Source organism: Prionailurus bengalensis, chromosome B1 (assembly GCF_016509475.1).
Source record: "Prionailurus bengalensis isolate Pbe53 chromosome B1, Fcat_Pben_1.1_paternal_pri, whole genome shotgun sequence".
In the NCBI taxonomy this organism is placed as follows: Eukaryota; Metazoa; Chordata; class Mammalia; order Carnivora; family Felidae; genus Prionailurus; species Prionailurus bengalensis.
Window position 1 is genome coordinate 20,613,565 of NC_057344.1, and position 13,988 is coordinate 20,627,552.

Genomic DNA, 13,988 nt, shown 5'->3' on the forward strand with positions numbered 1-13,988 from the left:
GCTGCCAGTGTCAAGGGGAGGGAGGAACGGGAGTTAATATTTAATGGGGACAGATTTTCAGTTCAGGAAGGTGAAACAATTCTAGAGATGGATGGTGGTGATGGTTGTACAACATTGTAAGTGTACTAATGCCACCGACCTATACACTGACAAACAGTTAAAGTGGAAAAAATGGTTAAAATGGTAAATTTTATGCTATGTATATTTTATGATTTGTTAAAAAGGCAATAGTCTTTCTCACTGTGTCCCCAAGAAGACACAGCAATAGGCCCTCTTTAGGGCATCTGGACTCTGCTTTTCTCCCCAAAGCCAATGAATCATTCCTGTGATTGTGCCCACAGATGTACTGCAAATGGTGACAGTACAGATCCCTGCCCTTCATGGGAAGATTTGCTGCCCCATGGCTTGGTGTTGTACTTGGGGATCCTCTCAGACACCCGCCTCCTTCCGGGGTCTCTCCCCTTCCTGGGGCAGCCCACACGTAATGGTCACTCCAGCAGGGGGGAAAGGCCCAACCGTTTGGGCCCAAAGCAGGATACCTCTAATGGACCGTTGTCATTCTGATGGGCCATATTACCTCCACATAGGTTCTCTCTTTCACCAGTCCTTTTCCCTTCCACTCCCTTCCACAGGGAGCGTTCACAGTCTCCTCATAAACACCCAGGGCACAAAACACTCAGAGTCACATTCCTGGAGAACATTAACCTGAATGGGCAAATGAAGTTCCTTGGAAAACAGGAAGAGAAAAAGGTATACAAAGGAACAAGAATAATAGTGCATTTCCTGTTGGAAGCAATATAAGTGTGGGAAAAGTGGAGCAACCAGAATGCTACATGCAACAAAACACCTTTCAGAATCTAAGGCAAAAATGTTTTCTTTTTTTTTTTAATTTTTTTTTTAACATTTATTTATTTTTGAGACAGAGAGAGACAGCATGAACGGGGGAGGGGCAGAGAGAGAGGGAGACACAGAATCGGAAGTAGGCTCCAGGCTCTGGAGCCATCAGCCCAGAGCCCAATGCGGGGCTCAAACTCACGGACTGCGAGATCGTGACCCGAGCTGAAGTCGGACGCTTGACCGACTGAGCCACCCAGGCGCCCCAAAAATGTTTTCAAATAACACAAAAACTAATAACAAAAAAATTGATCTGCAGCATGTCCACACTCCAGGGAAAGTTTGAAAAAATTCATGAAACTTCTGCTAATTATTTGTGCACTTTTTCGTATTTTTTTTTGCTTTGATGAATAGTTCATTAAAAGGAAAGAAAGAGTAGTTTACATTTGTTGTGCTGTGAGTAAGGGTAGTTTTCTTCTCTACACAATCTTGTCCCTCAAGTCCTGGCTGGGGTGGTAACTCCCAGATGCCTTCATACTGATGATACCTCAGTATCCCTCTAATCAATCCAACTAGTTGTTTTAAAATTTTATCTAACTTTTCAAGTTTTTCTTCATAGCAATGTCATGCTCCACAAGCTCTTTCCTCACCAATTAATGCCAATTAATGTTACATTTCTCTACTGGAATGTGAGATTCTTGTTCTGTTGAAAGTGCGAATGGGTTGGGCAGTGTTAGCAAGTGATTCTAGGAGCAGGGTGTTGTTTCCATCTATACTCACTGCTTTTCCATTCACAAATAATATGTAGATTATTAAAAATAATTTTCTTCCTTCCCTTATATAAAGCAATATCTTTTTTTTCAAAATTTAAAAAAAAAAATTTTTTTTTCAACATTTATTTATTTTTGGGACAGAGAGAGACAGAGCATGAATGGGGGAGGGGCAGAGAGAGAGGGAGACACAGAATCGGAAACAGGCTCCAGGCTCTGAGCAGTCAGCCCAGAGCCCGACGCGGGGCTCGAACTCACGGACCGCGAGATCGTGACCTGGCTGATGTCGGACACTTAACCGACTGCGCCACCCAGGCGCCCCTTTTTCAAAATTTTTAAATGTTTTTATTTATTTTTGAGAGAGAGACAGAGCGAGTAGGATAGAGGCAGAGAGAGAGAGAGGGAGTCACAGAATCCGAAGCAGGCCCCAGGCTCTGAGCTGTCACGTGTCACACAGAGCCTGACACGGAGCTCGAACTCACAAACTGTGAGATCATGACCTGAGCCCAAGTCGGACGCTTAACTGACTGAGCCACCCAGGCATCTTTATAAAGCAATATCTTTATAATAAACTATTTGTTATTTATCTGTGTGTATATATTGCTGCTTCACCCTGAATGAAATTGCCGTCCTGATCTTGTTTCAAGATAGAAGGAAATTAAAATTTATTGCATTTCTTCTGTGTATTAGGCCCTACAGTAAGCCCTGGATATAAGTTACCAAGTTTGAAATCAAGTGTGAATATTTATACTTCATGCTGCTACAGATATGGAATTTTATTGTTCCATGAATAATAAATATTCCTGAGTTTCTATCGTATAGTATGTGTATGCTGGATGCTGTGGGTATAGAAATAAGAAAACAAGTCTGTAACCTCTCTTAGGAGAGAGAGTCCAGTATACAATATAGTGACGCACAATGTAAGACCAGAAAACACATAGGAAAACATGTAGTCAAGGTGGATGGGGTTGGGGGAAGGACAGGTCCCCAGGGGAGTCCTATTTCGTTCAGAGGGGGTACATAGAAATTCCTGGAATAGGCAAATAAAGGAGAGGACTGGAACATACATACACACATTCATATAAATACACACACATATACGTATACATATATTTACTCTCAGTAATAGTAAAAGGACGCATCTAATGTGATTGATTCATTGGCGAAAATAGTCATGGGACATGAGATTTTAGGTTTGTCAGGCATCTTTATTGAATGAGACAATCTTCTACAAAACTGGATAGATCCTTCTTTCTTTACTCCAAATTCCCTGATTGGGTAGTAGGAGAATGGTACACACTGGGAGCCTTCCTTACGTATAAAAGTTACCACAGTAATCATGTTTTGCGAGAATCTCTACCCCTGGATCTATCCTTTGTGGGCAAGAGAGCAGAGGTGTGGCCCGGACATGTAGGCGCCATATGTCTACGTGCACACTGAAATGTAGACGACTGGCTAATTGGATTCTCTCTCCTAGGGATGTAGAATTTGTACAGAAAGACACAGGGGCTAAATTTTCGATTGAAACTAAAACATTTTAAAGGCTGCCTTCTACGGAATAAATTGAAGAACTCCTCTTACTGGGGTTTTTATAGCTGTCCTAATTCTGCCTTCCCATGGCATGTTTGTGGCAGTCTGTTATTGATTCTATTACTTACCTCAGCGTCCCTCTAATAAATCCAATTATTTTTTTTTTATTCCAGATGGGTGGATGAAGCTCATTTCTTTAGCTTGCAAACAAAAACAAAATTTTTTTAAAAAGCCAATGTAAGTGAGTTACTCTGAAATTGGCCCTTAATATTTCATAATCTTTGATTGCTGCAGCTAGGGACTAAGGGTCTACTCTAAAGGTTCTAGAATTTTCCCTCAGTATCTCTAAAGGGGAAGCAGGAAAAAAACACCTCAATCTTGGAGAATCACTTGAGTATATACTCTTGTGTCATGCACATGTGAGTAGGTCCCTATCCTTTGTTTTTTGATGTAGTCCTAGTTATTGGTAATCAAAGCATAAATGTAAACTTTTTAAGTGTAAAATTTTTCAAGTTTAATATGCCAATTTCTGGTCTCAAACATACATGCCAAAGAATAAGTTCACTGTAATGTCATGTGTGAGCTAACCAAAAAATGAATCGGAGTGTGTAATTGTGCACAATGAACTTTTTTTTTCCTCAGAAAATGTACAGTTATTTTGAAATCAAAGCAAGGAGCTATATCTCAGCTCCTTGTATTTAAGTGGTCTTATTTTTTCTAAGAAATAAAAAATAATAAAGGTGAATAAAAAATAAGGACAAATTTTTAATTCAAGCATGCAAATACATTTTTGTCAAATGTATATATATTTTTTTTAATTTTTTTTTTAACGTTTATTTATTTTTGGGACAGAGAGAGACAGAGCATGAACGGGGGAGGGGCAGAGAGAGAGGGAGACACAGAATCGGAAGCAGGCTCCAGGCTCTGAGCCATCAACCCAGAGCCCGACGCGGGGCTCGAACTCACGGACCGCGAGATCGTGACCTGAGCTGAAGTCAGACGCCCAACCGACTGAGCCACCCAGGCGCCCCTTGTCAAATGTATATTTTTAAATTCTCTGCTAGTATTCAGAAATTTTGTCAGAATAGTTTACAACCCTGGGAATTCTACTTTAAGATGGGGTCATAAAAGTATGAATCATCATGTGTTTTCCAATTAGTTGGATAATGTTTTAATAGGAGGTTATATTTAAAGAACCTAAAACCTGGAGGGGAGAAAGCACACATGGAGAGTGGATTTACATGTATGAATAAAGAGATTTATAGCAAATTTATCAAAGAAAACAGAGAAGTCATACTGTGGAGGAGAATGAGGGAAGATCTTGCATTACTGCCCATCTCTTTTATGTGCAAAGGCATACTTTAAAATGTGATTTTACTTAACATGAACTTGCGATTTCTTTCTTCCCCTACGTATTTTTTCACAATAGCTGAATTTCTTCTTCATGTGTTAAGTGTAAAAAATCTGTTTTCTATTAGAATTAAACATTTATTTGGGTGCAAGTTTTTTTAATGGCATGTGATCTTGTGGGGAAATTCTTTAATAAGAAAGATGTAATTCTCCAGAGGCATAAAATATAAGCAATTCTGAAGTTCTTGCATACACATCGAAAGCAAAACATTCCTTAGCCCGAGGTCTTTCCATTCTTTGCAGGGAAAAAAACTGAAGAAGAAAACATCTTCTGCACTTTGCTCTGTTAGGGAATCAATTTAAAGTTGGTTAGATACCAGAGGGAAAAAATTTCAGGTAGACAAGGATCCTCTGAAAAGAATAGCAAATAAGTATTTCATTCCAACTGGTATGCAGGGGAGGATACTGTGCCATCTGAAGCTACACAGTTGGGGCAACCTATCCAATTTCCACCAATATTACTTTTCACATGATTCATGTAGCAGGTGTAGGGAGTGAGCAGTCCAGATCTGAGCAAAAAATAAAACAGGATTCTGAGATTGAGTACTCTAGGAAAAACTGCATTTGGAAAATTCCTTCTCAGAGATTTGTTTTTCCTGTTTGGGATCCTGTATCAGTCAGAAAAGCAGAGCCTCTAGGACATATAAGGGATGACTTTATGCAATTGTGGGGACTGGTGAAGCAGTCTTTAAACAGTCCCTTTTCTTCACATATGATGCTGGAGCTCAAAGTATGCAGGGCAAGTAAGTGAGAAGGCTAGATGGCTGGCTGTAAGGGAAGCAGGAGGGTGGACTGAAATCTGTATCAGTTCTTGTTACCTCTGACCTTGGTGATGTGGGCCTGAACCCTTTATCATGAGCTGAATCCATGATCCAGGGCAAGGCAGAGCAGCTGTAGGCCTGACCAAAATCTTAGGCCAACAGGATGAGCCAACAGATAGACAACATAACATGAAAGCCACAAAGATGGCTGCCTTGTTCCTGACCTCCAAATCTACCATAAGAATCTCAAGTGTGGTTGACCCTTGGGAAACAAGGGAAAGGGAATTCTGGGAAATGTAGTTTAGCCTAGCCAAGCTGACACATTACAACGCCCCCACTTTTTCTTGGTTGCTTTTTTTTGTCTTGCTCTTGATTGACATTTGCACTTATCTTTCTAGATCATGTTGTCAGAGTCTTTCTCAGAAAGACCACGTAAAGGTAATTTCTTTTTTAGTTTTTGCTTGTCTGAATTGTCTTTCTTCTATCATCACACTTCATTGCTAACTTGGCTGTGTAGAGTCCTGATTTGGAAAATATAAATTCCCTTGGAGTTTTAAGGCATTCTTTCTGTGGAGAAGCATGATAGTAATCTGAGTTTCAGTTCTTTCTTTTTCTTTTTTTTTAATGTTTATTTATTTTTGAGAGAGAGAAACAAGAGTGTGAGCAGGGGAGGGGCAGAGAGAGAGAGGGAGACACAGAATCCCAAGCAGGCTCCAGGCTCTGAGCTGTCAGCACAGAGCACATTGTGGGGCTCAAACTCACAAACCACGGGATCATGACCTGAGCTGAAGTCAGACACTTAACCGACTGAGCCACCCAGGCACCCAATGAGTCTTGCTTCTTTTTAGGTGATTTCATTCCTTCTGGAAGCTTGCAACTTTTCACTATCACTGTTCAAAAATTCCATCATGATAAGCCCGAGGAGTGGGTGGATGTTTTTAGACTTTTTTTTTTTTTTTTAATTCATTGTGCTGGGCACTGAATAGTCCTTTCAATTTCATCTCATTGCTGGGAATTATTTTTTTATTGTTTCCTTGATAATTTGCTGTCCATTTTTTGCTGTGTTCTTTTTGAAAGTTCTATTTGACGCATGCTTGACTCCCAAAATAAAACCTGATTTTCTTATCTTTTCCTACTTTTCATACCATTGTCTTTTTATTCCGCTTTCTGGAAGGTTTCCTTGAATATATATTCTAATCCATCAGTTAAGTTTTTGGTTTTTGTTTTTAATTCTAACTAATTTCTTTGCTATTCTTTCTGCTCTGGGCTAATTTTTTCCTTTAAAAAACCAGCATTTTCTTATTGTTCCTTACTTCTCAGATAATACTAAATATAGTTTGGGGGGTTGTCATGCAAACATTCCCCACCTTAACAAAATAAAACTTTTTGTTTACCCTACTTCCTCTTTTTTTAATGTTCACTTATTTATTTATTTTTAATTTTTTGTTAATGCTTATTTATTTTTGAGAGAGAAAGACAGAGAGAGAGAGGGCAGTAAGAGAGGAAGATACAGAATCCAAAGCAGGCTCCAGGCTCTGAGCTGTTATAGCACAGAGCCTGATGCAAGGCTCAAACTCATGAACCAAGAGATCATGACCTGAGCTGAAGGTGTCCGCTCAAACAACTGAGCCACCCCGGCTCCCCTACCCCACTTCCTCTTATAGCAGTAATACCGCTATTGCTCAGTCCCCCTCATACCGTTTGCACTAGCTGGTCTCTGCCTGGACTCCTTTCTCCCTCCCCCTGCCCCCAGGTATCCCCATGCCTTACTTTTAAGACTTTGCTCAAATGCCATCTCAGTGGAGCCTTCTCTAACCCACTCTATTTAAATTTTCATCTTTTTTCCCCATCCACTCATTAGCCCTCTCCCTTGACTCATTTTTCTTCACAGAATATGATAAACACCACTTTCTAACATATTGTATAATCTACTTATTTTGTTAAATGTTTACTTCCCCATCTTGGCTAGAATGTAAGCTCTATAAGGGCAAAGACTTGTCGGTTTTGTTCATTGCAGTTTCCCTAGCATCTAGAACACTGCCTGGTACATACTGGACCCTCAATATTCGGTGTTCCTTGGTTCCTTCTTCCCCCACCATTGATCTTAATGTCTGTTTTTCATATTGGAGAAATTAATTCTTCAAATGTCTGGTGATCCTTGGTTGTCTCTATGTGAAGCACCAAAAAAGTTTACTAAAAGCTAGCTTTATGTTTGTGGGTAGAGTTTGTGGACGATTGAGCTTTAATATATAATCTAGTGGTGAGCTGGCATATCTTTAGAAGGAACTACTATATTTTACTATTATTAAATTTTTTTCTATGGGGCAATTCCATTTCTCTCAAGAAAAATTCTTGTCTCCTTCCTAGAAATATAAGGTGGTCTGACAGCAATATGGTTTGGAAAAGGTGGTTGGGCACACTCGTTCTATGCGTGTTTTCATTTAAAATCTCTATTTATGGCTCCTGCCTTTCAATATTCCTGATATCCCCAAATGAAACTTTCCAAATCAGATTTTTATAGGCATAAAAGATGGGCAAGTGGTAGATGGTAAGTAAATAAAGAGTTACGTGGGATGGGTAAGGGCTACTGGGTCCAGATACACCTTTTATATTATTTCACCAATCCCTCCCCTGACCCATTTTCAGTTTTTTACAGTTACCCTTGAATTTTGTGGTTCCTTTAAAACCTCTTCCGATAAGTTGTATCATTTCTGTTTACATTGCCATTGTAGGTTTATGCCTTTTTATCTTTTTGCTGTCATTTTTGAAACGGTTTGGGGAAAGAACACAGATAAAAGTGTGTGGTCAATCCACCATATTTAATAAGGTTTTGGTAACAATGTTTTGTTAGCTAGGGGCAGGTCCATATATATCTTTGGGAGAAAACTTTTCTTTTTCTTGGTGGGTGACACTTTAATGAGCTTTTATTATACAAAGTATAGCCCATATTATATTCTGAAAGGGAAACTGTTGATGTAAAAAGAAAAATTTCTCTACATAATCCTACAAATGGTTTTCTTCACTGTGATTATAGCTGTATCACTAATGCTTATGACTTGATTGTCTGGGAAGATAGAATTTTTCCCCTTCCTATGAAGCAAGAGAAGAGTTAGGGGTAGGACATAGTCAAGGATACTTCTGCACATGGGAGGTTATATAGCCCCGTCAACATGGCAGCAGTTTGGGTCCATGGATTAAATGAGAGAAAGCTCATGGGGTATCTCTGTGGAGAAGAGAATACTCACAGTTAATATACCTGTTTACATTTTCCTTCTCTGCCTTGTAATTTCCTTCCATTATCCCCAAGTTTCAGAACTGTTTTGCAAACATCACAGCCTTTGAAAAGCTTGTGTTGGGGTTTCAGAAAGGGGCTTATGTCCGGGTCTAGGTTAGATTAGGGAAAGGGAAAGTAGTTTTTCCCCACAACCACTGCATCCATTTTGAAATCTCCCTGGTGGCAAGAGCAGCATTTCAAGACACCACCATGGTCCCAGAACATTAGCCGTTGGCCAGGAACAGAGCAACAATTTTTTTTTTTTTTTTACATAATAATATGGGTTTTCCCTTATATAGTGTTATGTGTCAATTTAAAACATCTCAAACAGTTTTATTAAATAAAATAATAATATGGGTTTTCCAACGAGATAATTACAACAGCTTTGTCCTTGCCTGCCTAGAGCAGCAGAGGAGCTGTGAAGGGGTTCCTCATTTCATAGGACTCTGTATCCAAGTTGACTCATCCATTGCATACATTTACACAACCTAGCTGACTCATTCATTACATACATTTATCCATGTTGCCTAGTTATCTGTGAACTCTCTTAACTTTGATATAAAACTTTAATCCTCATTATGCTCTAGGGAGGATCCTTGTAGATTATAACAAATGATCGAAAGAGAAGAATTTCAAAGTGGGAGTGGATTTCAAAGTGGAATTTCAAAGGGGACTAGCTGATCTAATAGCTTTATTTTACAGATGAGAAAGTTGAGGTTCAGAGAGCCACGACAGAGCCTGAATATCAATGCAGTTCTTGCAATTTTCAGTAAATTGTTTTCACTCACTGACTATATCATTCATATGTCATGGCATGGATTAATTAATTCAGGAGCTATTTACTTAGCATCTATTAATTTAAGTTTTAACTAGTTACGTAGACTATAGAAATAGGGTGATTCTCTATAATATTGGTTTAGTTTTACTAATTTTAAAATGCTTTGGGGGGCATCTGGGTGGTTTGGTCGGTTAAGCTTCCACCTTTGGCTCAGGTCATGATCTCACGGTTCATGGTTTTGAGCCCCTCTCAGCTATCTGAGCCATCAGCTCAGCCTGGAGCCTACTTCAGATTCTATGTCACCCTCTCTCTCTGCCCCTCCCCTGCTCGCACTCTATCTCAAAAGTAAAGAAAACATTTAAAAATAATTAAAACATAATAATATGCTTTTCTATAGAAATTTCTCAGACCTATGCTATGTGAGAACAAGTTTTGCATTCTTTGAGAACTCTGCCTGAGATAATATCCAAACCAACATTTTAGGAAGGAGTTTCATTACTTCCCCCTGAGAAGGCTCTGTTAGTTGCCTGAATGAAGATAGTTCTTGGTGACCTCTTTGCTTGATACAATATGCTCCATTTCTAAATATTTCAGTAAAAGGCACATTTTGAGTTTAAAATGTGATCATTGTACTCAGGATTTTAAAAGTCTTATAAAGGGTGCATGTCCCTGAATTGGGAGTTAAGGTTGGAAAATATAACCATCAGAAATAATAGGCTGGTTGCATATGCTAAGGAATGTAAGATCAGTTGTCTGAGTCTAGTTCATAATGGGGCTGAGAACAGACATGTTTGCTGCTAGAGGCTTGAGCTGCCTGGAGATGGGGAGAGCTGGAATTAAACCTTCCCACTGGGACTGGGTCAGATATCAGATAATGGGCACGTGTCCAATCCAGCAGACACAATCCAGGGTCCAGAGGGGTTGGATGACAATCATGCTATAACTGATGTATGAATTGAGAGTTCTCTGAATAAGATCTTCCGAAAGGAGAAGGAGAGAACTTGTCGGTGCTCATCCAATTCTGTCCAGGAGCCAGAGCGACCTGATCTTGGTACAACTATACCTGTTGTCCAGTGGAAATATTCTCAGGCCACAGAAGAAAAGTCTATCTAATTACTTTACTTTGAAAAACAAAAAAGCCTATCCAATGCCCTTTATTCATGTTCTTTATGTATCCAAAATGGTTTTGACTTGCTCTCCAGAGTGATTCTGCCCACCCATGAGGAATTTTCCGTGCAAATAACTGAATAGATGATCTTACTAAGCAAGTCTCTTTTTCTAAATTAATGTGTTAGCTTTTCTGTTTTATATACCTCTTGAGAAACTGCTGAGCATAAGTTAGTTGCCGAGAAGCATTAGGGTAAATGCATAAAATCCAACTTCTAGATAAGCTCATTTACGATGTAAGCCTTTTTTTTTTTTTTTAATTTTTTTTTTTCAACGTTTATTTATTTTTGGGACAGAGAGAGACAGAGCATGAACGGGGGAGGGGCAGAGAGAGAGGGAGACACAGAATCGGAAACAGGCTCCAGGCTCTGAGCCATCAGCCCAGAGCCTGATGCGGGGCTCGAACTCACGGACCGCGAGATCGTGACCTGGCTGAAGTCGGACGCTTAACCAACTGCGCCACCCAGGCGCCCCTACGATGTAAGCCTTAATAACCTCACTATCTTTCAGTGAAGCTGCATTAAGGATTGTGCCTGAAAGTGTGCGTCCCAATACTTCTGTTTCTGGTCTGTCTCCTCCAATGCTGAATGTAACCCACTCCTCTTTTTTTTTTTTTTTAATTTTTTTTTAACATTTATTTATTTTTGAGACAGAGAGAGACAGAGCATGAACGAGGGAGGGTCAGAGAGAGGGAGACACGGAATCTGAAACAGGCTCCAGGCTCCGAGCTGTCAGCACAGAGCCCGACACGGGGCTTGAACTCACGGACCGTGAGATCATGACCTGAGCCAAAGTCGGCCGCTCAACTGACTGAGCCACCCAGGCGCCCCTTCCCACTCCTCTTAAATGATTTTCTCACACTTCTATCAGCTAACGATCTCAGGTCTCATTCTCATTTTATAACTTTGGTACAGTTGTGCAAGGTCACCGATTTGACCTTTCCTATTGACATTTCTTCCTGCATGTTCTAGCAATGCATCTGTGTATGAAAGGAATAATGTTGCCCCTAGCAAACTCAGTGTCTGGCATGCTTTCACACAACATTATCCCCAGATTCTGTCCTTAGTGTCTAATTCGCTTTTTCCAGGTTTTTCCCAAGGCAATGAATCTGGCCAAGTCTTCAGAAGACAGCAGTATCCGTCTTTAATGGTGAAGAGCACAGATTCTCAGCGCAACTGACTTTGAATCCTGGCTCTACCTTGTGCTACTTATGTTATCTTGGGCAAATTACTTAAGCCTTTGTGCCTCGGTTTCTTCATTTGTCAAATGGAGATAGTAACAATGTCTGCTCATAGGACTGTTGTGGCTGCATTCAGCCACATGATATATTTACCATGTCTGGCACATAAGTGAGACTCATTGTCATGGTTATTCCCGCTTCTGAAGAAGGGAGCACAAGGTTAATTAAATGCCTGGCTGGGGAGAAGGCAAAAGGAATACAAGAAGGAAAAAATAGGTTTGCATTTCAAAATATTTCTTTTACCATTGAGGTAATTATCAAATCAGCCAAATAATCCCCATACTTTTGCTTTTAACATTTAATGTCAGCAACTTGAATTCTCTACAATTATGAATGTATAACCTCCACTTCTGTGGGCATACATCACTTCATCAGGAGGGAAAACTTTTCCCTTCTTCCCCTCCATGTTCTTTGACTAGTCTAATAATTAAATTAACATAAGACAGATTAATAGGACAGGAACAAATTTTGTGCTTATGAAAGTCCCAAAGACAGAGACTCAAAAGGCAGTCAGACAGTTGAAGCTCATATGCCAGGATGAGCTAAGGAGACTCTGGTAGAGGTTTGGGGCTTTACAAGGGAAGAAGAAAAAGTCACAGGAAGATGAGTGGAGCAAATGTTTGGTAAACAAATGTTTGCCAGTGTCTTTCTGATAAAAGGTTATCTTTGGTAGTAACTCCTTCCTGGTACAGATTCTCTATTTAAGTTCTTTTAAGCAATAAAAGGGAAGGCAAACAGCTCTTCTAGAGTCTGTTGGGCTTGACTGTCTTCAGCTCGAAATAAGCCCCATGCCAAAGCCCCCTCAACTTCAACCTAACTGGTTTTCTTTCCAGTGAGTCATCAGGATTAGCTTTTTCTAGATAAGCTTAGAATTTCTGAGTGAATGACAGGAAAATGTTCAAAGGACAGGTTAAACGTTGGTAAAACTTGACGTTAGAAAACAACCAAGAACAGAAAGAAAACACAACTTCCGCATTTTACTGGAATCTGAGTTAATAAATAGGGATCACAGAACAAATAGCAAACAACAGCTTGAGTTACATCAGAATGAAGAAAGAAATGATGAACCTGGATTTCCAATCTGAAACCATTACTCAACCAGGGGAGCTCACAAGTTGCCTGTTACACGTTCAAAACTCCTCTAGAGTTTAAAACAACAGGAACAACTTGTTCAGATTTTAACTGATGTTTCCAGATAAATTTCACAATTTTTCTCCTCAGGGAATTTTTTTTTCTAATTAAGGAAATTTTTTTTAATGTTTATTTATTTTTGAGAGAGAGAGACACACACAGTACTAGTGGAGGCGGGGCAGAGAGAGGGAGACAGAATCCAAAGCAGGCTTCAAGCTCTGAGCTGTCAGCACAGAGCCCAATGTGGGGCTCAAACCTACAAACTTTGAGATCATGACCTGAGCTAAAGTCAGACACTTAACTGACTGAGCCACCCAGGCACCCCGAGAATTTTGCTTTTCTTACAGATTAACTAAACTGACTATTTCATCTTGGCAATGATTAGCTTGCCACATTTTTTATAACTAAGAGAAATTGGGCTTCTCTCCATATTGTAGTTGAAATGACATTTTAATCCATACCTTTATAGGTAAAACTTTTTTATCATTAGTACTATAAAGCAAAGCTTCAACTGAACTTTGGTTTTCCTTCATCTACAGCTGAGCATTATCAAAGTTCAAGTACAAAAATTCTGTGGATGAGCACAAAAATAAGAGCTGGAAAAAAAAACAAAACCAGAGATGTATTTTCCTAATGATCTATTATTAGCTCTTTCATAAAAATTCTTACTAATAGGAGAAAAAAAGGAAAAGATCAGAATACTGCAATTTGTCATTGAATCTACTTTTTTAGCTTTCCTTCCAGTTAAACTGATTTCCTCATATATTTGTTTCCAGAGTAAAGCCAGAATCAACATTGTCCCTATTTCTAATCAAATAACAGAGAAGCAATTACAAAATCTGAATGCAGTTAGAGGATCCTGGGAGGCAGAGTGGCTGGATCTAGACTGAGCTGTGTCTCTGACTCATTTTTGACTTCAGGCAAGGTATTTAACATCTCTGTATTTTTGACATAATTGTAATAATGCTAATTGACTTCATAGGTATGATATTAAGCATAACTCAAGAAACAACCGTGGGCTCTTAGGCCAGGTTAACTAGAGAGAAGCCTACCTTTGCAACTTGGAAAATAAATTTAGGATTATATCTCCTTT

General features: G+C 39.5%; 1 protein-coding gene across 2 annotated transcripts in view; it reads left to right on the forward strand.

The window, feature by feature from the left end:
• Nucleotides 1–13,988, forward strand: part of FGL1 (fibrinogen like 1) — a 55,049-nt gene that overhangs the window by 12,525 nt on the left and 28,536 nt on the right. The window contains exon 2 of one of the 2 annotated variants that reach the window (XM_043559937.1): nt 13,672–13,820. The exons of the other annotated variant lie outside the window; for it this stretch is intronic. The gene's annotated coding sequence lies outside the window, so the exon portion shown is untranslated. The remainder of the gene's footprint in view (nt 1–13,671; nt 13,821–13,988) is intronic. 2 annotated transcript variants of the gene reach the window in all.